The 24,852-nt window shown below is 46.3% G+C and overlaps 1 protein-coding gene across 15 annotated transcripts in view; it reads left to right on the top strand.

Annotated features, from left to right (window-relative positions):
* The window catches only part of ATXN1 (ataxin 1), a 416,282-nt gene that overhangs the window by 290,621 nt on the left and 100,809 nt on the right, over positions 1-24,852 (top strand). Inside the window, exon 7 of one of the 15 annotated variants that reach the window (XM_086706204.1) lies at positions 13,872-13,952. The exons of the other annotated variants lie outside the window; for them this stretch is intronic. The gene's annotated coding sequence lies outside the window, so the exon portion shown is untranslated. The remainder of the gene's footprint in view (positions 1-13,871; positions 13,953-24,852) is intronic. 15 annotated transcript variants of the gene reach the window in all.

Raw genomic sequence — 24,852 nt, forward strand, 5'->3', positions numbered from 1 at the left:
CTGTTACAGTTTACTTGAATCCAGATATAAATAATATTTCTGTCTCTTAAGGCTCTTTTAAACTATTGGTTTCAACTCCCATCTTTTTTCATGTTGCCATGTTTTCTGTTGAGGAAAGCAGACCATTTGTTCAGTAGAGTTTCCCACCATCTGGATTTTGATGAGTGCATCCCTGTGGTGTTGTTAAACATGTTCCTCTGTCTCCGGCATTTCCTAGGAATTGCTAGGAAGTTCTAGAGGTATTGTTTGCTTTGCTTTGCCTGACAACTTCATAGCTGGCATTTTGTGGTGTATTTCCATCAGGAGATGGAGATCTTTGTCCACATTCATAAGTTTATTAGAGATGGCAAGTGGTCATAGTCTAACTCTGTTATTCTCTGTTCACATCTTAGAAGGAATCATTGTTCATGAAGAGAAACTTCCCCTCATCTGTCTACTATGTGTTTTCTCAGTGCTCCAGGTTCTATATAAAAGGCCAGACTAATACTCGATTCTTTCCCTTTCTTTACCAGTTTGCAAAATAATTTTTCTTCGTGATGTCCTCCCAAGTTACCATTTCCTAAAAGTATTACTGCTGTGAACATAGGGCTTTAAACATACCTGGTGTGTTTCAGTCATCATAGTTATTATTACCCTTATTGTTACTCAAATGGCCTAATATTTGACCATTGATTGAAAACCTACTCAGTTTCACTGCTGAGTCCTGGTAATATAGTACTAGCTGTATTTGATAGTTTCCTTGCTTTTCTGATGTGACAGGATGCTCCAGGCTCATCCTGTACATTCCTGCTCCAAGCCTGAGATCAGCTTCTTTTCCAAGGAAAACCTGGTTCCTTTCAGTAAGAAATGGTATTTGGAGACCACAGTCTGGGCCACAGGGCTAGTCATTGCATCTGGGTTTTGTCAGTGGGCACAGAGAGGTAGGAAACTTCTTTCATGTGTATGTGTATGTGTTTGTGTATATGTATTATGGGGTCTGTGTGTATTTTCTAAAATAAAATACATCATGAGTTTCCGCTGATGTACCATGAGGCTTTTCTTAACCTCATTCTTAACCTCATAACTGATCTTACATCAGTTTCCTTTCTCTTAAGCTACAAATAGCGATTCTCAATCACCCGGATATAATTTACTCACCTACTTTGTCTCCCACTACACTCACTACTATTTCCAAATAAAAATACCCGCGACCCTCCCGCCCACCAATATGGTCGCTTTTAACTTGTAACTTTTTTTTTTGTTTGGTTTTGATTTAGTTTTTAGTCCAGCGAGTGGGGGATAAGCAGTTATGTTATAATGTGTTCGCGTCACTTGGATTAGTTCCTCTTTGTGTGTTTGTAACTGGATATATGTTTACATCCACTGACTTAATTTTATCTGAGACTTTAAAAAAAATTTTTTTAATTAATTTATTTTGAGAGAGAGAGAGCATGAGCAGGGAAGGGGCAGAGAGGGGGTGGGTGGACAGAGGATTCAAAGTGGGCTCAGCAGAGACCCCGATGCGGGGCTCAAACCCATGAATCACAAGACCATGACCCGAGCCGAAGTTGGGTGTTCAATGGACTGAGCCACCCAGGCACCCCTATCTAAGATTTTTAAAGGAGACACTGAGAAAATTATTTTTGTTCAATAAGTGTGAGAAAATATTTAAATTTTCCTAAAAATCAAAGCCACAAAAGCAGGTGAGGTCACTGAAGTCTGTTACACATTCCTGTCCCTTTCACTCTATTTTCTCTTTTCTCTATGCATAACCATTTTTTATATATCCTTCATTTTTTCAGTATAAGCAATTCTATTATTCAGGTAGGTTTTTATATTTTTTGCCTCAATGAACATATTTATAAATTCCTTAATATAATACCCTTAATGAACTACACTCTTTTTTTTAGGTATTACCTTTTGGTTCCCTGCTATGAGTGATATTGAAATTTCTAGTAGCCCTTTCTTTCCTCTTCCCTCCTCTTTCTGTGGTTTGATTTGAAGTACTATGCTCTACTCCCACTTAGATCTGTATCCATGAGCTCGTTCTCTTTCACACGGTCCCCCATGTTTTTTTTAAAATCATTAAACTGCCTACATGGTCAGAGTAGATAACCATACTCTATATTGTATACTGTTATATACATATAACAGTACTGTCCTCCTTGGTCATCTTTGAGAAATAGACCCATAGCTGATCATGTGTTTAATGCTCACCCATCCTTACATCCGTGCCTTTCCAGCCACTCTGATTATCTGCACCTTCTCCCTCATGGATAATTAAGGAAGGACTTTGGGAATAATAACTCCTCCCTAGGCCTTTACAGACTCATAACAGATTGCTGTTGACTTGAAGGTCAGTTTGGCTGGGTGTAAAATCCTTGGCTGGGTTGCCTTTCCGGAGTGTCACTCTCTGGACTTCTACCATAAAGCCTGACTTCTGAAAAGTCGGTTGACTCTAATTTTCTGTCTGTGACAAGTGAATGACTTGGTCATTTTGCCTCAATTATTGATTATCCAAAGGATTTTTTTTTTGGATCTTTTTTCTAGGTCAGTTTTTCCATGGTGTGTCCTCTAAATATATAGTTTCAAATCTTTTTCTACTTCTGGAAAGTCTTCTTGAGTTACAGTTTTAAGTATTTGTCTGTTTTATCACTTGGCTTTGCTTTTGAAGACTCTTACTGGAATGTTAGGTTTGATTTTCTTTGCCTGTCTTCTATTTCAGAGGCTTTGTCTTGAATCCTTTCTATCTTTTTCTTTGTTTCTTTTTGATGTCCCAAACTCTTTTTTCTTTCCAGGTTCTTCTTTTTAATTTTTTTCAAAGTTTATTTATTTTTTTGAGAGAGAGACAGCATGAGTGGGGGAGAGGCAGAGAGAGAGAGGGAGAGAGAGAGAGAGAGAGAGAGGATCCCAAGCAGGCTTCATGCTGTCAGCACAGAGCTTGATGTGGGGCTCAAACTCACGAACCCTGAGATCATAACCTGAGCCGAAATCAAGAGTCAGATATTTAACCGACTGAGCCACCCAGGAGCCCCTCTTTCCACGTCCTAATACTTCTTGGGCATTCTCTGTTGTGTGTGTTCCCTCTTATGTTTCTTCCTGTTTAGTCTTTATTTCTAAATTATTTTTTTTCTTTTACTTAAATACTTCCTTGGTTCTATTGCCCTTGTATCCAAATACTACTTTTCCCCAATCACTTCATTTCTGAGTTTTTGATTAGATTTGTGTTCCCTTGTTAACTTGTTTTGTTTTCTCAAGTTTCTTTTAGTTCTTTTGAAGTATTAATTTGAAGATTTCATCTGTTTGGGGGCATGTCTCTGTGGGAAGCAGGTTACTCTGATTTTTATTCCTTTTCTTTTTCTCATAATAACTGTGCATTGGATTTGACCACGATCCTATTTGGCGCTCATTCTTAAGTGAAATGAATGTCCCTGAATTTAGGGGCAAGGGACAGGCCAGAAAAGCTTTTCTAGCTGCTCAGCTCTAGAGCTCCCTCTTCTGTTGTTCCCGTGAAATGACAAAATAAGGTTCGTACATTCTTAGCTGTCTCCTTGGCTTCCCTCCACTTGTATCCTTTCATCTATCCCCTCGCTTTTCTTTGACCTCGCTCAAGGTGGATTTTGCTCTCAAAAGTTTTTCCTCAACTCAGTAGTTGAGTCCTAGGAAGAAGCTTAGTTTTATTGATTTTTTTTTTTAAGTTTATTTATTTTGAGAGAGAGAGCATGAGCAGCGGAGGGGCAGAGAGAGAGGGAAAGAGAGAGAATCCCAAGCAGGTACCGCACCACCAGCACAGAGTCCCATGAGGGGTTTGAACCCACGAACCGGCAGATCGTGACCCGGGCTAAAACCAATCGTCAGACGCTTACCTGACTAAGCCACCCAGGAGCCCCTTGATCTTAACAGATTATCAGCTCCATACCACTCAGACACTTTTAGACCCTCCTGTGGTCTCTTTCTTTCACCCCATGAACTGGATTCTGCGGGACTCCTGGCCAGTTTTGTGGCTGGGCCCCAAATAGCTCAGCAGATTGCTTATCTTCCAGCGAGGGTCTTTTGGAGATTTGGGGCTTACCATAAAGCCTACTCACTGCCTTTTCTCCAACTTTCTCCTACAGAGGTATCACTGATATTGTCACATATGTCATTTCTAAATTACCGAGGTCAGTAGCTCGTAAACCATTCAAAGATGCAAGGTATGTCAGGGTTAAGGATGGGTTAGGATTGTGGACTCTCAGTAAATGGTAGCTCTGTGGTGGAAAAAAAAAAAAAAAACATGGGATCTTTCTGGTACACATTCAAACGATCTGGGCGGGTAAGTCATTCTCTGCCCCTTTCTCTCCCCGATAACCCGACACCCCGGCAAGTTCCTGCCTCCCCAAAGCGACTTGTTAAAACTTTGCAAATGTAGTTGCCCAATTGCCATTAACCATCACATTTTCCTTCTTGGCTTTTAATAGCTGGATAGGTTTACAGAAAAGAAAATGATACACTTTTTTCTATTTTGTGCTTTTCAAATTCTTTGAGGCCCTTCATGGCGTGGAAGACAGGATCAGCAAAGTCTGTAGCGTCTGTTACCTTTGGCACCTTTTGGCAAAGGGCCTGCTTCCTGTGAGTTTAAATTTAGATCCACTGAGAATCTGAGAAATTCGGTAATGAAAGGAGAACTTTGGATTTTCCTCTTTGGGAGGCTTTCTTTATTAAATTCCATTAATGATTCTGTTCAGCTTTATTCCCATCTTATGTGAGAGACTAGAATAGCAACTCGAATTGCTTCTTCCTCTCACAGAGTTCTTTCTTCATTCGGCATTGACCGAGTGCCTCCCAGGTGCCAGGCTGGAGGGCATTCTCCACGTAACCACCAGCCTCTTTTCTCCATCGTATTATTTTAAGAGTTTCTTGGTAGCCCGCTCACCTAACAAGGGCTGTTAATGAATTTGTCTGTTTCTTAAATATTTTTCTGGCATCGTCCTTGATGGGTTTTTAAGTGAAAATCATTCTGGCATAAAACAGACAATGTAAACAGTAGAGCGGGCTAGTCATATAATTATATATGCTCGGAGTATGAGAGTCTACGGAGGGAAAATAACCTGGCATTCTTTAGTTCACTGCTAAAGATGACTAGGCTTCTCATTTAAAAAAAAAATTTTTTTTTAATGTGTGTTCATTTTTGAGGGAGAGACAGAGAGACAGAAAGACAGAGTGTGACTGGGGGAGGGGCAGAGTAAGGGAGACACAGAATCGGAAGCAGGCTCCAGGCTCTGAGCCATCAGCCCAGAGCCCGACGCGGGGCTCGAACTCACGGACCGTGAGATCATGACCTGAGCTGAAGTCAGACATTTAACCGACTGAGCCACCCTGGTGCCCCTGGGCTTCTCATTTTTAACTAAAATCGACTATTTCTAAGACAGAGAGATAGAACATCCTCTTTACCTTCCTCTTTATAACTCTGAAACCTGACCCAAGAGCTGGCATTTTCTGTGTTGTGTTCCGAATCAGAGCCCTGTGATGTGTCGCACTTGTAATATTTTAAATAGGGACAGGAAGGGAGGACAGATAAAGAAGAGCTGTTTAATTCAGACAGAGGCTCTTCAACAGCATCCGTGGTTCTCTTTCTTGGCTCTGCAGACGGCAGAGGTTTCAGGCCCTCTAAGCACGACCTCTAAGGAGCCCTCGGCCACGGTCACCGCCTCTCCAGCTAGCACGCTGCCGTGCCGTGAGTGCGGATGTCAGCAGGGCCACAGTTAGTGTGGCGTCCGCTCCTGGACAAGAAGGCCCTGTGGGCAATGCGTTTCTAGATGCAGGGAGCTCTTCTGTACCGTCTGCCGCTCAGCTTCCTCGGTCATGGCCAAATCCTACTCTGCCCGGAGCCAGCTCAGCCATTTAGGAAGCAGTGGACAGAAAGCACATCCTCACGTGCGCTGGAACAAAGAGGAATACCACCAATCCTTTATACGCTAATGAAATCATGTAAGAACAGGAAGAAAACACGAGGAGTTAACGATTTTCTGTGTTTCTCGTTGGCAAATAGTACAGCAAAACTCTCCGGGAGTCTCGTCCGTCCTGTTAAGTGTTTGGCAGAAAAGTAGCGAACGGGGTTATGAATTGTCCCTTTGCTCACCAGCCACCTCTGGCCTCTACTTCCTGTGGCCCAGCTGACTGGCGGTCTGCTCGACAGCTTAGTACACGGGACATGTGACAAACACGAGCGTCCCCTGAAGGAGACGGAAGTCTGCCACGCACCTGTGCTGTGCAGCCCTCACGTGTGTGACGTTTGCGTGTGCGGTGTGATGCACCTCGGCCGTGGCCAGAACCTTCCATGCAGCCCGTGCACCTGTTACCGAGCGGAACAGCGAGGGCAGCAGCAGGTGGATTCTCAACATTCGGCAGCCCCAGAGCTCAGTCCTCAGACCTCTTCGGCTTTCCCGTTGATCTCTCAAAACCGTCTCAAAGCTGACAGCTTCTCCAGCCTGCCCTCTCCTTTCGGTGTCAGACTCGGATATCCCCCCACCCGGCAAGCACCCCCATTTGTATGCACCCTTGCCCTTCTCCCTCACCGGCCCTCCCACTGTTCCCACCTCAGGAAATGGCAGCCCCCTCCTTCCATTTGCTCTGGCCAAAGGCTCTGAGGCCGCCTTTGACTCCTCTGTCTCCTGCACAACCCACCCTCCTGCCCCACACCACCCTTACCTCTGGCCTGGAATATTGTAGTAGCCTCCTCACTGGTCTCTCTGCTTCTACCTTTGCTGCCGTAAAGTATCCTCAACACAGCCTCCAGAAAGGACGTGTTAAAACAGAGTTCAGGCCTGGTCGTTCCTCTGATCAAAACCTGCCAATGGCCTGACCGTTCATTTCGAAGAACCAGAGACCTTATTATGGCCGAAAGAGCGCATCATGGCCACCCCTGTCCCGGCCCCTGACTTCATTTCCTGCTCTCTTCCCTCCCCCCCCCCCCACCCAACTTAACAAGCCCCAGCCCCAGCCACACCAGCCCCCACCTCGATGCTCCTTTCTTACCATGTCAGGCAGGGGCCTACCCCAGGACATTTGCGCCTTCAGTTCCTTCAACCTGAAATGCTCTTCTTTAAGACACCACATTGCTTTCTTCATTTTCTCGAGGCTTTTGCTCAAGTGTCACTGTCTCCATGGAGCCTCTTTTATTTTTTTAATTTTTTTTATGTTTATTTATGTTTGAGAGAGAGAGAGAGATACAGAGCACAAGTGGGGGAGGGGCAGAGAGAGAGGGAGACACAGAATCCAAAGCAGGCTCCGGGCTCCGAGCTGCCAGCACAGAGCCCGACACGGGCTTGAACGCATGAACCGTGAGATCACCCAGGCGCCCTTCTATGAAGCGTCTCTTGACAGACTTTTGAAAATTGTGTTCTAGACCCCTGCCCTAGCTCCTTTTCCTTTATCTTTCTCCTTAGCATGTACCACCATTTAACCCAAAGTATTTCATGGTGAAACTGTTTGTGTGTTTATTTTTTATTTATTTATTTATTTTTTTTTAATTTTTTTTTTTCAACGTTTTTATTTATTTTTGGGACAGAGAGAGACAGAGCATGAACAGGGGAGGGGCAGAGAGAGAGGGAGACACAGAATCGGAAACAGGCTCCAGGCTCCAAGCCGTCAGCCCAGAGCCCGACGCGGGGCTCGAACTCACGGACCGCGAGATCGTGAGTTGGCCGAAGTCGGACGCTTAACCGACTGCACCACCCAGGCGCCCCTGTTTGTGTGTTTATTTCCGTGAGGATGGGTAATTAGTTTTTGTTGTTGTTGATCATTCTGTCCCAGCGTCTGATGCAATGCCTGACACGTAGATCCTCAACAAATAAATTGGTTAAGAGAGCGTGGACAGCAATAAAAGACTAGCACTTATTGAACAGCTACTACGCGTCAGGCACTGGGCAAAGTGATTTGTGTTTCTTTTTTTTTTTTTTTTTTTTTTTTAAATTGCAACTTTATTTTTTTTTTTAATTTTTTTTTTTCAATGTTTATTTATTTTTGGGACAGAGAGAGACAGAGCATGAACGGGGGAGGGGCAGAGAGAGAGGGAGACACAGAATCGGAAACAGGCTCCAGGCTCCGAGCCGTCAGCCCAGAGCCTGACGCGGGGCTCGAACTCACGGACCGCGAGATCGTGACCTGGCCGAAGTCGGACGCTTAACCGACTGCGCCACCCAGGCGCCCCGATCTGTGTTTCTTCTTAAGTCCCCCAACAGCCCCGTAGGGAGGTTATCTCTCTCCTTGTACAGACGCGAAAATGGAGCTCTAGAGAAATTCAGTGTTTGCCTTCCATCTCATAGGTCAGTGGGAGCGGCCAGACATGAGCCTGACCGTGCCCGTCTGCAGAGCCTCACCCTCTGCTGCCCCAGGTAAAAGACAGCCCACACATGCCCCGCTGGCTCCGGCTTGGCCCTCTCCCGCTCCAGTCCACACTCCCGTCTCCCGCTGAGGTCGTCTGTGATCTCCGCGTCCTTGGACGTGTTGTGTGCCCTTACCAGCCTCTTCTGACTTGATTTCTCAACCGCCTGGCCGGTGCTGCTCATTTGCTCCTTCCCACGACACCTTCCTCCCTTGGCGTCCTTCGCGCCATGCTCTTCTGATGCCCATTCCCCCCCTTCTGGTCCGTTCTTCCGAATGCCGTTTTCAGCGTTCCTCCTCTGCATGCTCTCTACACCCACGTGCCAGCGTTCCTCGCGGCCTCGGCCTCGGGCCACTTCTCTCCTCCGGTTCCGTTTTCACCCCCCCCCCCCCCCCGACGATCTCATCCCAACGCCCAGCTCCGTGATGGACGCGGATTCCCACATCTATACCTTCAGGCCAGACCTCTCCACAACCTCGGGCCTCTCTACCCGGCGGCCCGCCTGGCAGCGAGCTCCATTTAGATATCACAAAGGCACCTTTGCTGGACATGTTCAGGGCCAAAGTTATAACCCTCTCCCTCCCACCAAATCTCATCTTGGTCCCGTTCTCCACCTCGGCCACGGGCATCATCTGGTTACCCAGGACAGACGCCCAAAAGCCATCCTTGAAGTGTTCTTCTCTGTTTTCCTCTGCCTCTGCCACCAAGTCCTACTGGTCCCGTGTCTTAAATATCTTATGGATCTACCTACTTCTCCCCATCCCCCCTGCTTCCACCTCCCTCTAGGATCGCCCACTTCGCCGGCCTCCTTCCACCATGTCGAGCGATTCCCCATCACCCTGCACGTTTCTCTGAGAGCTGTTTTCACATATGAGCTTATCTATTTGTGCCATCATGTCGTATCTTTCCTGCCCGACCAGAATGGAAGCTCTATGAGTGTAGGACCCTGCCAGTTTTCTTCATTCAACCTGTACCCCCTGACAGCTTAGCGCTTGACCTATAGGAGACAGTCCGCACGTATTTGATTTGTTGGATGAAAAAAGAAGGCTGAGAGGAAGTGAGAAGAATATTCAAAAGCAGATAGAAAACTGTGCTGTATAGACCCATAACAAATAGATGCTTATTTCTAGTGCTGAGTCATCAAAGAAAGGTTAAAATTTGTTCGTTATTCTCCATTTTAGAAGGCAGGTATGTAGATATAGAACTAGGAAAGAAATCTTTGGGGTATCTGGGTGGCTCAGTGGGTTAAGCATCTGACTCTTGGTCTCAGCTCAGGTCGTGATCTCACGGGGCATGAGTTGGAGCCCCACGTCGGGCTCTACGCTCACAGCGTGAAGCCTGCTTGGGATTTTGTCTCTCCTTCTCTCTGCCCCTCCCCTGCTTGTGTTCTCTGTCTCTCTCTCTCTCTCTCAATAAATAAACTTTCTAAAAAAAAGATTAAAAAAAGAAATCTTAGAAAAAATATCCATTCAGTAAGCAAAGTTGTAAGAAGGCAAAGAAAGGGGCGCCTGGGTGGCTCAGTCGGTTAAGCACCAGACTTCGGCTCAGGTCACGATCGCACAGTTTGTGGGTTTGAGCCCCGCGTCAGGCTCTGTGCTGACAGCTCGGAGCCTGGAGCCTTCTGCTTTGGTTTCTGTGTCTCCCTTGCTCTCTGCCCCTCCCCCACTCACACTCTGTCTGAGTGTCTGTCTGTCTCTCTCAAAAATAAACGTAAAAAAAAAGAAGGTGGAGAGATTAAGTTAATTTATGCCACGGCTTCATTTCCTGACAATGCAGACAAATGTTTACATCCAACTGTGAGTACAAATAGCACGTCCTCACTTATCCGTGCCAATAGAGGCTGAGGCAACACAGATAATTGAAATTACAGTGCATAAGGAAGAGGATTGATTGATTTGCATGCTTTTCCTTAATCATGGAGGAATTGCCAGAGAATCTAAAAAATGGGCAACAGGAAAAGGGAGAAACAGTAAGAATCTTGGATAATCCCCCACTGGATAATTCAGATTTAACTGGGTCTGTTTTGATGTGTGCACATGTTTCTGAACACGGAAAAGGATAAGCCCACAAAATATTATAAATGCCAGTTTTCAAAGGCTTTTGGAAAATGCAGCTCATAGCATAAGGTATCAAATTAATTTAGGGTCTCACTTGTTTCCATCAGATTTGGGCACATTGAATTCTGAGATAATAGTTTGGCATCCGTGTTCACGGCACTTTTGACTTTTCAAAGATTCTCTGAGGTTAGAGGATGTGTGGTGACCCTCGTCTCCCAGATGAGGAAACAGGGGCACAGAGCCCATCTGTGGCTTACCTGGGCTTTGGAAATAATTCCTCGGAGAGCCATCAAGACCTAGGTCTGCAGACTGCGGCCGCAGCATCCCTAGTTCTGCTTTTGTTTGAGAACTGTTCTTATTTTCGTTCTCTTTCATGCTGTTTAATCCAACCTGTTTCGTCCCGCTGCCCATCACGTTAGACCGAAGAAAGAACTTAAAACAGGATGGATTGTGTTTGACAGTAAGGAGCTGCACAGCTGAATCCCATCAAGCACAAATGTGCCCGTGGCCCCAAAGGCGCTAAAACGTGACAGCGGTGTTTTATGGCAGCCTCACCTGGGGTCCGTGTGGCAAGACGATGTTTAACCTGGAAAGACATCTCTCTTTGTTTGTAGCGGCAGGTCTCAGTTATTTACCGCCTCTAAGATCTCCTAAGGCCACTTGGCTTTCCTTTTCTCCCTTAAAGGCCAGATAGAAAGTTTAACTTGATATCGTACAGCCGTTTCCCGCGTGGTCCACGCGGAACTTGGTTTATCCGCTAATTGTATTAACGTTGCCAGTGAAGAAGTGTTCCAAAGGTGTGGATCACCAGTTACCTTCTGGTAGAGCCAGTATGAACTAATGACCAGTAGTAGGTATGTGCTCAGCCTGCCCACATGGAATGCAAAAAAGAAAATAAGATTTTTTTGCCTCCCATTTAGATAATTATTTTTTCAGTCTTCATAGATGTTTCCAAGATCTCTCCAGACCTGCCTCTTTTCACCCAGCTCCCAAATCTGATGCACAAAGGAAAATAATTTGGGTCAAAACCCATCACGTGTTCGTTGTATTGACGCTGTAGAGGAAGTTAAACACTGCACGGTGAAAGGCCTTTGCACATCTTTAGAGCAGAATATGATTGTTGCATGTTACTCTGAACTGAGAGGTGAGGATTTAGCTCTGTAGTGCCTCAGAAAATATCAAAAGAGTTTTAAAACATTAGTTTTGAGAGATTGGAATACATAGAAACTCAGAGTGTTTGAACGTCGGCCCAGACGTTGGCAGACTTCCATTCAGATTTCGTTGTGAGTATAATGTGTACTCAGCAACTAGGTTCAAGCCCTTAGTAGTTTGTAAGCACATCTCTCTGCTTTTTCTAGATCGTTGCAGAAAAAAAAAAAATAGGTTAAGCAAATTTTGTGGTGGAGCTTATGCGTGCACAGACATGTATAAAGCCTCTGCATCTTCCAAACTTGGAAAGCATATTTTAACAGCACAAGTATATCTATGCGTTTGATCTACATCAGAGCCTCTCACATGCTTTTTAATTATACCGTTTAAATGTTTTACCTATTAAATCTGTTTGGTCTTCAAGCTGTAAACATCACACACAGCTAATAAGCTTTAGGAAAGAAAAGGAAATTGACATTTAGTATAGAGGTTCTACAAAACCAATGAAAAACTATGCAAATGAGCTATAGAACAGACAGATTTGCATATCCTTGTTGGTTTCATGATGATATTCTCAGCATGAGCCTGGCAGACTTGCCTTTTTACCTCTTGGGATGATGCATGTACTAGCGGTCGAGCCCTGCAGGGTCAATTTAACAAGTGTAACATTGTGATTTTCCATGCGGTTTCTCAGAACCACTGAGCAAAATGCTGCGATAAATAGTGACAGAGGAAATCGATTTTTGAAGTAAATACTTTTGGAGGACGGGGGTTGGGAGGGACATTCTACCGCTCTTTAATGTTGCCAAGGTAGGACAAGCAATTTTTGGTACTGGTGCTGTGGCATTTCAAAGTACACACACACACACACACACACACACACACACACACACACACACACACATCACTCACTCACTCACAAATTCTGACACTCTCTTGTTACCATCATGCTCACCCCCAAAACTCCTGCTCAGAGACTGGATAGATTTTGCAAGCCTCCTTCGGCTGCATCAGGGTCTCATCAGAAAAGGATGCTAAGGACATCTGCCTTTGCCACCGTCCTGTTGGAATAATAAGTAGCCTGGTTAATAGTACAAAGTGCCAGACATTGATATATGGAAGCATACTTGCATAGTGGCTAAGAAGGATTTTGATATTGTCAGGACCGGGATTTGAACTCAGCTCTGGCATCCCTCCCTACCTTGGTCTCTCACCCATAAATGGGCATAATAAGGTGGTAGGGAGATTAAATGAGAGTATGCAATCTACTCCCAACTACCTCACTTATAGTAAACACCTAATAGTACCATTATCTTGAAATGCTTTCAAAATTATCACCATGTTTTACTTTGTAAAGTGCAAATTTAAAAAAAAAAAAATCAAAGTAGCTTTCTGAAGAAGAGAAAGGAAATGAAATTCACCCCTGAAATGTACTTGGAGAATTTTAGAGGGTCTTTTCCAAGTTGTTATAAAACACCTCTGAAGTAAATTTGCCCATTTCTGCCCACACCAATTCTATAACATTCCAGGGATAAAATCTGCACTTGGGTTTAAAAATAAAACGGGTAGAACAAACTGAATTAGAAGTCGTTGGCAGACATCCCCCCCAGCAGAATGTTCTCTCAATTGGTGGTATCGCAATAAAAGAGAAAATGTATATATTTTTTTAAATCTGCCCTCGCCACCCCCCCATCCCTCCAGCCAGTTGGATTTCTCTCTTGTAAAAACCCCAGTATCCTTGGATTTCATCTCACCCCTCCCTCTGATATGTGCACCCCCCCACCACTCCCACCCCCTGAAAATAAACCACATCCGCATAGACACATCCTCCTTCCCGAGAAATCGCCGGGCAGCGTTGTCCTCTGATACCGTATATGTGCATACTGGACTGCACGGAGGGCCGTCACAGAAACACAGGAGGCTCTGATGTGTTCAGTTGTGAAGACTGCCAAGAAAGAGAAAAATTCTCCCATGTATTCCCATCTCTCCCGCCTCTTTTTTCTTTGGTAAATATTCAGGCCCTTTTTAGAGAGGCTTTTGATAATGTGTTATCCCAGCAAATGCCATTAACCTGCATGTACATAGGACTCCCCAGTCCTGTAGGAATGGCTTCGTGAAGAGAGTCCGATAAGATACAGTTGTAGGATTGGGTGGAGGATCCTGTCACCACACACACACACACACACACACACACACACACACACACACACCCCACAACACTCACATGCATGTGCGCGCACACACACACACACCCCAGCCACCCCCAACCCCTCATCACCATAGAAATTATGTAAAAACTAGACGTTCTTCTCTCCCTCACACAGGCAATCTCCTCTTTCCCAAAAATGGAAGGGGAAAACGCTTTCTTTGGCTGAGCCATATGCAAAAAATTATGGAACATCTGTGTAAGTAACAACATACAACAAGACAAATTATTGGTGGTAAAAGGCAAAACCCTTGTTTCAAAAACATGTCTGGAGATAGTGTGTATACAGAACCTTGCTTTGTGTTAATTACGCATAATAACTGTCAGCTTTGCAGACCATGAGCTGGGCTCTCAATAACTCAGGGTCTTTTCCTGTTTTGTTCTATCCTCCCTTCCTTCCTTCCTTCCTCCCTCCCTCCCTTCCTTCCTCCTTCCTTCCTTCCTTCCTTCCTCCCTCCCTTCCTTCCTTCCTTCCTTCCTTCTCTCTCTCCTTTTTGACTGATGTTGAACTAACTGTATAGCTTTATTTCAATAGTTGCTATGACCTGAACAATGAAATGAGAAACACGGGGGACTTGGTGGCTCACGTTTGAAAATGCAGTGGTGGGCAGATGGCCCCCTTCACCCCTGATCCATGCACAGTTAGCTTCCAATGGGAATCGAAGACCGAGGTGTGGGCCCCAGCCGGCACACTGTCTCACTGTGTGACCTTGGCAAAGGGCGCCCTTAGCCGTTTCTGCCTCAGTTTCTCTACTTGTCAAGGGCGAAAGGGTAACGGTTGTGCTTGCGGTTCTTACGCGGATCGAATGGGACTAAACTGTACAACTCGGGTCCTGTCCTAAGAGAAGTTCTGACGCTGTTGTTTTGTTCTGCTGAAAGGGCTCTCGGCATCTCTCGAGCACCATGTCGTCGGCTATCTTTGCGTGTCTGCCCGTGCCAGTGGGAGACGTGGGGTCCGTCCAGTCAGTGAAGGAAAAGGCATTTACAAGACGGGTTGTCTGTTTATGGAGAAGGGGTGATGGGGCAGAGTTGAAATCTAAGGTTCTTAAGAAGCGAGGCATACCACAGCCACAGCTCAGCAGGTGCCCTCTCTTCACCAGAAACCCCCAAGCTCCCCGCACAAGACGAGGAGGAAGCAGGTGCAGGGACTGGTAGCCAGGGTGATCTCTGTCAGCCTCCCCAGCCTTTCTTCCCTCCGCCCCCCATTGGTAGCCCATGTTCCAGCCACACCTAACTCCCATTGTAATTCCGGCGTTCCCTACGCGTTCACATCCGTGTTCCCCTTCATTCCGACCCGGCCCACGAAGCACCCCCCTCCAGGCTTCAGCATCCCCACTCAACACCTGTCTGCTCCACAAACCCATCTAACCACAAAGCCAGCCTGTCCCTCCTTTGGGTTACCAGATCCCATTTTAATTTTTTTTTAGACTTCTTTGCTATTTATGACGCTTAGCACTGCCTGCCTGAGAGCGTAGTTGGCTGTGTGACCGCCGGAGCAGAAAAGGGCAGCCCGGCATGCCAGTTAGACGTGCAGGCGCTGGCGTGAGCCTGCCCGGGGTTCAAATCCGCCCTCTGCCATCTACTAGCACTGGAATCGGGCTACACAGTTACCTTCTCCGTCTAGTTTCCTCCCTTGCAAACTTGGCTGAAGAGGAGCTACCTCGCAAACTTGTTGCGAGGCTTGGATGAAAGCCAAGGTGTTACAACGGTGCCTGAGCACTTAAGAGACATTGGCTGCTGGTAGTCCCAGCATACAGGAGAAGACGGGCCGTGTCTTGTTTATGCTCGTATGCTCTCACGCTACACGCAGAAAAGACCCGATCCGTAAACAGCAATGTCAGTATCAGGTACATTGAGCAATGTGAAATCTGTTCGTTTGAGTCAGCTAAATAATTCAGAGTGCAGCAAGCCTCCTACAGCCCCCCATCCCTCTAGTCACTGAAAATCTGTGAGGAATCAAGAGTCTTTCAAAACAACCTCAGAGCCCTGTGGAATACATTTTCAATCGTCTTTATACGTCTGCTTTCTCTTTTGGGTGCAGACAGTTAGCAGAGCCCGATTATAAGGCATGCATATGTATGCAACATTATTTTGCAGAAGCTGAATGAAAGAACGGGAGTTGTATCCTGCCTGAATGTTTCCATCCAGGCTTCTGGGGCTCAAGGCCCTAAACAGCGGAGGCAGTTAAGGTCACTTTAAAAATGGAGCCCTTGATGCTGTGGCCCCAGCTTTAGATGCGTTCACAACAAATCAGGTAGAAGAAAGGATGAGAAAAAATCAGAAATGAGAGCGACCTTTTCTTCGGGCCTTTGTAACAATATTGGATGTGTGAGAGTGTGGTTTTGAGCGCTTGCATGCGTGTGCGTGTGCGTGCGTGTGTTTAACCTTCATGCAAGAAACAAGAGAGCAGTTTCCCCTTGAAACCAGCCAACCCTCCATGAAGCTTATCTCAGTGGTTCTGAGTTCACCCCCCACGACATCCGTCATGCACAGGGCAGTCCCCCCACAGCAGGATTAGCCAGTACAAAATGTCGGTAGCACCGAGGTGGAGAAACGCTGGTGGGGGATGTCTATCCTATCTGCCCTGGAGACGACACGGCCCCCATCAGAGGCCACCTCTGGACCTGGACCATCCACTTCCACCAAAATCCTCCCCCAACCTCTGCCGTTCTTCCTACCTCCCCCCACCCAGGAAACCCAGTCCATGAGGACAGACTCGGGGTGGGGAGCGGGGAGGGTGCTTCAGGTGAGGATATAGAGGGGCTTGTTCCGACTCTGTCCTTTGCCAGCAGATTATTTCTTCTCACTTAATCTGAATCCTGCCTCAAATTGGATCTTTTACTATTGGGTTTTTTCTCAATTTTATGGTTTCATAAGACAAGATACATGCAGAAGTGGGGAAGGGTTAAAGCAGGAGGAGAGTGCTGGCTGGAGGGAGAGAGAAACCAGAAAGAAAAAAGGAGAAAGAGAGAGAGAGAGAAGGAGAGAGGGAGAGAGAGACAAATGAAGACCTGCTTGGTTTAATGGTCTGCAGTTTTCAGCTAGAGGTTTGTTGCCAAAGTCTTGCCATCCTACACACACACACACACACACACACACACACGTACACACACACCCCGCTCCTCCACCACACGAAGGCCAGGTGGCTCCTGCTTACATACATGGCTTGGCACTTTTACTCTTTGGCTAAGACCATTTCGCACATGAACAACACAGCCTCCTCCCAGAGAGTTGTCATCCATCTGCTTCCAGAAGGGCTGTCTGTTTCCCTCCGAAACTGGTCCAATCAACATTTTCCTTTGGCCAGAGTGGCTTACCAGCAGCTTCTCCATAAGGTCCATAATTGCAATTTCTCATTCTCATTTGCCTGGCTGGCTTCACCCTTCTGTCCTCTCTCCCCGCCTCCCCAGCCAGCCCCCTCCCTGCCCCCCGCCCTCAGCCCCCCTCCTTTTCTGTGAAGAAGCCCTGTCAGAATGAATGACAGAATCAACTTCCTTCCTACCAAACGGCTCATTACTCATGACTTGAAAGCAATGTTGCCTTCTGTCCTCACAAGGTTTTGCAGATTTCCCCCAAAATGATCCTCCTTCCAGAATGAAATAGCGGATGAATGCCTTGCCTCTCACTCTCTCTAAGCTATGCTACTGTAGCAGTGTTGTGGGCAAATATGCCATTGAGTCTTCCCTTGTGATCCACTCCAGCCTGTCTTTCCCCATATGCTTGCGGCAGACCGTGGTTAATAGCGGTCTGTGAGCATCTGAGGCTAGCTTGGAAATCTGACTGTAATGTCACCATGCCGAAATAGTGAACACTCTCTCTTCTTTCCAGAACACAGGGTCATTGCTCGCTGGCAAACAGGTTATGGGACATGGGCCACCACCCGTGACATTGCCGCCATGTTTGCAGTTGAACAAGGGAGCATGTGATGGGCACATGGTGTGTGTGGGGCGGGGGGGGGGGGGACCAATGTCTCAGTCCTGCCACCTCTCCCACATGACTTCTCATTCCTAAATTTTGGAAAGTGAGTAGCACAAATAGGATGGGTATCGTGAGGACCAAAAAGCAAATCTGATAATAAACTCTTGGGATTTACAAGAGAAATGTCCACGCTGAAGCTTTAGGGACCCGTTTTACAATGGAGAGATTTTATAAAAACATCTGAAATCTGCTCTTTGGAAGGAGAAAGAAAAGTCGGCAGGATTCTTAAGAAAGTATGGAGAACCTACAGCGTCTAGGGAGTATGAATTATACTTTTCTGTGGTTCGCCACTGGGTAAGCAGGACCTATAGCTAGACTTTGTCTACCGTAATATGTTTGGAATATTTCTGGACCGTATGTTATGGGGTAGACCCTGTTAAAATGCCACTGTCCAGAAAGGCATTTTGAACAAGTACACTTGAGTGAGGAAAGCAGGTGCCTGTGGGGTCACTTTTGGTGAGCAGCTTGGCACAGTGAGGCAAAGGGGGCTCCCTTTTTCCCTGGAGGTGAAGTTTGCGGGTATGGAGGGGCCCTAAGACAGAAGGCACCTGAGGATATTTGGTTTGGAGCTGGTCCATGGAACCCTGGCATCAAGCATCTTTAAAACATGAAAGAGTTAGATGTAGTGCTTTGCAGCATTTTACATGGAGAAAGGCGATAGCGAGGATATTGTTCTGTGTTGACTTGATTACTGTTACACGTAATGGGCACAGTCTTAGAGTCCACAGATGCATCTGGAAATTCGCATTCATAGGAGGCCCTGGGCAGACAGTATAACAGGAAGCTGCCGACCCAGACCTGGCCCCATCAGATGGTCCTGGAAGGTCTTCAGAGGAGACATAGGACCAACAGCGGGGCTGCTTCCAGCCAGGCTGGAGCAGCTCTGAATCGTCTTGAAGGTCCTGGATGGCTCCTTAAGGGAGTCATGGAGCACCCACACTCCCATCACCCCTAGAACATGTCTCTCTCTTCCTCTTCACCTTGACTCCTAATCCATTCAGAGAGCCTAGCCGATTCTCTCTTTCACAAAGCCATGCCCAGGGAGATCCTCCAGAGGCTTCTGTGAACATTCCCCTGACCACCCTTTGGGGCAGCTCTACCTTCTAATGTGGAGGTAAGGACAACACGGAGAATTCCAGTTGATTCTCCACGGAATAGCCAGTTGGTTGTGCGGCATGATCTGTTGTGTCCCTGTGCCTGGAACAATGGGCGAAGCCTGGAAATAAGTCAACGCCATATCGATACTACATAGGCAAACTTGGCCCATGCCGCCGGGGTCAAATAGAGAGGTACAGTCAGTGAAGTCAGGCTCCCAACGAGGCTGAAAAGTCAACTGTGATTATCCACATGGGCTGTGTGGATGGTTGCAGATGACCGAACAATTGTGGGTGCAGCCCACCCCTACACACTTGCGCGTGCGTGCGCGTGCGCGCGCGCACACACACACTCATGTGCTTCTCGCCTGCCTTCTTTTGAACCCGTAGCTCTGATTTGCCTTATAGCAGCAATTACCTCAGAGCAACAGTCACAAAAGAAATGGAAAGCCAGCAAACCTGAGTTCTGGGCGGTGCTCACCACCTGCTCTCAGGACTGTTGAGATCATACTCGAACAGTAATACATCAGAGATGGCATTCCAGTTTTCAGACTTGTCGATTAACAAGAAAATATTATTCAGAGATTGGTGTGTGATTATAAGGATTCTCTCCATCCCCCAGCCCTATCACTCAATGTCCCTTAATTAAAAATGAATTTTTGGGTGCCTGGGTGGCTCGGTCGGTTAAGCATCCGACTTCAGCTCAGGTCACGATCTTGCGGTTCATGGGTTCGAACCCCGCGTCGGGCTCCATGCTGACAGCTCAGAGCCTGGAGCCCACTTCGGATTCTGTGTCTCCCTCTCTCTCTGCCCCTCCCCTACTCACCTTTTCTCTCTCCCTCTCTCTCTCTCTCTCTCTCTCTCAAAAGTAAATAAACATTTTTTAAAAATTAAAAAAAATGAATTTTAGAGTTCCCTCTCCAAAATTCATTACCTGAATCAGATCACAGGTCAGATGACAATACTCTTCTTTTTGTTGAGATACAATTGTACACATAGCCTCCTGCAAGTTCAAGGTGCATTTGATAACATTTACGCTTTGCAATGGGAAGTGTTGATTTGACACGTTTACATTTGACAGTCTGATTCCCACCATAATTAGCTAACACCTCTATCGCCTCCCATAATTATCATTTCTTCTCTGTGTGGTAAGAACAGGGTCTTTGTAGGGTCTACGAAGAGCAGAATGGTGGTTACCAGGGGCTGGAGGAGGACTGGGGAGACGTTGTTGAAGGCTCCAAACTTGCAACCACTTGTAGATAAATAAGTTCTAGAGACCCGTTGCACAGCATACTGATTACATAGTCATCAATACTGTATTGTAAACTTCAAAATTGCTAAGACAATACTTTTTCTTTAAAGCACCTTACTGGAAATACTTTTTTTTTTCCCATCGTGAACCTTTAACGTCTCTGGTTTCCCTCTGGCTTGTAAAAATATGAAAGAACTGAAATGAGACCTTATTGGTCCCAGTCAGGAAAGCGGAGGGGACAGAGGTGACGCAGATCAAAGAAACATCTCTCCCCTGCAACTGCTGTTACCATGTGTTCATTTTTGTGTCGTATTTGCCCACCCGGGGAGGAGGAGGAGTCACAACTGGGTCTTTGTCATGAAGGATAAAAGTGTAGCTAGTTGGATGGTGTCCATTTTTTATTTGCTCAGCGACCGGCGGGGCCTCTTAATGTTGCCGCCCCCGGGTTTATTAGTGAGAGTTCGCTCTAGAGACAGGAACAGGACTCACGGATGCTTCTCACCAGGTTACAGAGGCTCAGAACCCTTCTTTGTCAAGTGTCTCCAAGAAGTGGGGAGCTGTGCAAGTCAAGGAGGAAGAACAGCACTAAACACAGCCATGTATTAGCTGTCTCGGAGCGTCCGGTGTTTTCAGACAAAGGTTTGGAAGGTTCCGGTGGGACTTGACTGTGGCCGAGTTTAATTTGTCGTACTGGTGGTTGTCCCAATGACTGCCCGCTTGGTCTGTAGGAATGTGAGGCTACATGTGCACACTCACTCCTCCCCCACATGCACGTGTGTTTGACCTTGCCCTCGCCCTTGGGATTGTGTATAACCTCATCATATAATACAATGACCTGTATATATAGGAGGCAGCCTGGTGTTTAACTCTATGGTTTTTTGTGTTCAAAATACTTTTTTTTAAAGTTTATTTTCTTAGAGAGAGAGAGAGAGTGGGGAAAGGGCAGAGAGAGAGGGAGAGAGAAAGAATCCCAAGCAGGCTCTGCACCATGAGCAGAGCCCGATGTGGGGCTCGAACTCACGAACTGCGAGGTCATGACATAAACTGACACCAAGTCAGACACTTAACCGACTGAGCCACCCAGGTGCCCCTCAATCCACGTTTTGAAAAACGCCTTTTCCAGAGGAAACGGAAAGACTCAAACCCAAGAAGTCTGAACACTTACACATCCCTTTTCACCTCGTAATCTCAGAGTCTTATTTATCTATTATTTAAAATTTACCTATTTTAGGGGCACCTGGGTGGCTCAGTCAGTTGGGCGTCCGACGTCAGCTCAGGTCATGATCTCGCGGTTTGTGGGTTAGAGCCCCGCGTCGGGCTCTGTGCTGACAGCTCGGAGCCTGGAGCCTGTTTCACATTCTCTGTCTCCCTCTCTCTCTCTCTGCCCCTCCCCTGCTCATGCTCTGTCTCTCAAAAATAAATAAATGTTAAAAAAAATTTAATTTACTTATTTTAGTCCTGGTTTATCCCAGGAGGGGCGGGCAAGTGTAACTGTTAGTGCACTAAGTGATTTTGTTTCTTTTTTTTTTTTCCTGCTCTGCCCTTGCTAATGTTAAAACGACACCGCTGGTTGATACGCGGGTGATATGTGCCGTGTTAGTTTTAGTGCGAATAATCTCGCCCTCTCAAGGGCGTGTGGACTGATGTCCTCCCACACCATATTAGATACAAACCTAGAGCAAGAAGGCCAGGAACAACAACAACAAAAAGCTCACGTTCCCCTGGCCGCTTGAATTGGATGAACCTCGTAAATAAATACCAAGTGGTCCCCTGTCCTAAATGTGCTTCCACTAAATTCCAGCTGGGAACCTTCCGGTTTCACGTGCGTGTCGAGAGGAAATCATAGCAATCGTTGTACCCAGCAAAAGGGGTTTTTACGCCCCCAGCCAGGAAATGTGCACACATCACATGGAAATCGGGGTCAGACAGGGTGACAATCAGCTATGCAACTAACGAGAAATTATGCAAAATTAGATGGATTATGTACATGTTTTCAGTTTTTGTCTCTTAGCAGTTTAAACCTTTAATTAAAATACACATGACAGGGGCACAGTCTGTAACTATCAGATTTTATATGCTCTGGTTGTAAGGTAATAGCCTTCCAAGTTATTTTTATGGGTCATTCTATCTGGTGGCAACTTAGAATATAAAGCCACGTCCCAGCTTCCCAAAAGTAATGTCTGTTTTCTCACTTTCTAATAATTACTTCAGGTCTGAGAGGAAAGACTTGTCACAGTGAATACAAATTAGCCCGCTCCAGGGTACGACTAACTGGATTGTTTGGGTCTGAGTTTTATCCCTTTGGGGCAGAGTAACAACATCATTTATGGATGTCTGCCTGTATGCATGCTGTGTAGACTTACTCAGGACACCAGCACAGCTTCTAGGACGGTCTTCCTAATACAGTTGCCCCTTGAACAACGCGGGTTTGAACTGCACGGGTCCACTTAGGCATGACTTGTCTTCAGTAAATACAGTGCAGCACTGTAAATGTATTTTCTCTTCCTTATGCTTTTCTTAATAACGTTTTCTTTTCTCTAGCTAACCTTACTGTTGGAATACAATAGGTAGTACATACAATACGTATGACATAGGTATTAATTGACTGTCTATGTTATCAATAAAGCTTCCGGTCAACAGTAAGCTCTTCGTAGTTAAGTTTCAGGGGAGTCAAAGTCACCTGTGGATTTTCAACTACGGGGTGGCATGGAGTCGGTGCCTCTGACCCCCCCACATTGTCCAAGCATCAAGTGGACCCCAGATTGTCTAATAGCTGAGCTGTTGTTAAATAAAAGTGTGCATGTGTTTGGAATCGTTCCCCTCCCCCCATCCTCAACCTCTTAAGTGATACAAATAGTAAATGCATCTTAGTATTTATTTAGGAAGCTGGCATTCTGGGACTGGCTTACAAGATAGCTCATTTGTTTGAAGGTCCCCAGAGACGGCAGAAGTCCTACCACCGTATCAGCAGCCGCCTTCATAACACAGAAGTAAAATTCAGCATAGAACACTCCAACTCGGGGTTTATGGGGAACACCGGTGCTGTTGTAATTTCCATTTGGTTCGAATTATTTCGTGGGGATCTACCTAATTGGCATTAACGTGTGGCTTTCCATCATTGTAAGGGCACTCTGACGTTGCAGCAGAATATTTGCGGGCTATATCCTCCAAGGCAGCGATGTGGGGGGGGTGTGTGTATATATGTTACATAAAATGCGCCATCACCCCGAACCATCCCTGGTCCTTATATCTCTCTGCACCGAAACTAAATGCCCTCTGATGGTGGCCAACTAGACCAACGAATGAGGGCTGTCTCTTTCAAAGCGCTACAGACAATGGGATAAGCAGCGGTTACTGGTCAATTACCTGCCCCCCCAAACACACACACACACACACACACACACACCCCACAGGCTTCCACTGCCTTCTGCTGGGAGTGAGGCTGGATCGGAGGAGAGATGTGGACTTTGCCAGATGCTGGCAGAAAGCCCCAAGATTCCTTCCACTGTGTCTCTGCCTCCCTCCCGGCCTAACCTTGCTTGCATCTTGGACCTCAGCGGTACACATGGCCAGCTGCTCAGCACACACATCCAGCCATGTTTCCCTCATATCCCTTTCTCTTCAAGGCTCCCCTTGCGCCCTTTGTTGTCATATTTGCTGATTTCTTTTTTTTTTTTTTTAATATTTGTTAATTTTGAGAGAGAAAGAGCGAGCACGAGCAGAGGAGGGGCAGAGAGACAGGGAGACGCAAAATCCGAAACAGGCTCCAGGCTCCAAGCTGTCAGCACAGGGCCCGACGTGGGGCTCGAACTCATGAAACATCAGATCATGACCTGAGCTGAAGTCGGACGCTCAACCGACTGAGCCACCCAGGCACTCCCATTTGCCGATTCCTTTAAAGGAAAGCATAGAATGTGGTCCATCCTGGGTCATGCAGCTTCTGAGAATGGCACCTTCCGTGCATAGCACAGCACCCGACGAGGGAGGAGAGTAGTCCTTCTTATGGCAAGCCATGTGGGCATCTTCAATCATTCATCCTGAATATTACTTTTAAAAATATAAAATACGCTAAAAAAATCGGATAAGTAATGGGCAAACGAGTGGAGGCTTGGTTATGAATTACAATAATGATTCTAATAGATAACATTTATTGGCACATTATTATGTGCCAGGCACCACGCTAACATAGCTGCGTGTATCAGCTCATCAGAACCTCATGACAATTGTGAAGCATATGTACTCTTATTATCCTCATTCAGTAGAAGAGGAAGCAGGGACTTTGGGTGGGAGGTGGCATCACTTAAACAACATCACAGCTCGTAAAGGAGGAGCTGGTTCAGTGAGGGCTGACCAGTGAATCATCTGTGGGCAGAGCAGGAATAAAGTCCCAGGCTGCGGGCAAACATGAGGTTCCCACCCAGATGCCGTGTGGTAAATTCCATCCCCCAGAAGGTCCTGAAGTAAGAACATGTGGGCAAAACTCCACACCATGACTTAGGTCCACATCAAACCAATTCTGTCTGTCCAGGGAACTGATAGAAGTTTGTTATGTCCTTGACACGAGATCGTTACCGTTAGCACCTACGATTTTATCCTGAGCGTTCCGTGGTCAGGCAGTCCAAATCTCACGAGCGATCCTTGCTTCTCCGTTTCTTCTTTGATTTGACTTATGCCATGCCATGCATTACAGTGGATCTCTGCACGTCCTCCTTTATTCCAAAGGCCACACATTTCTGAAAGCCTCTGTGCTTTTTCAGGGGCGGGAGTGGGTGGTT

The sequence above is a fragment of the Puma concolor genome, chromosome B2, assembly GCF_028749965.1.
Source record: "Puma concolor isolate L17-30 chromosome B2, mPumCon1.1.hap2, whole genome shotgun sequence".
NCBI classification, from domain to species: domain Eukaryota; kingdom Metazoa; phylum Chordata; class Mammalia; order Carnivora; family Felidae; genus Puma; species Puma concolor.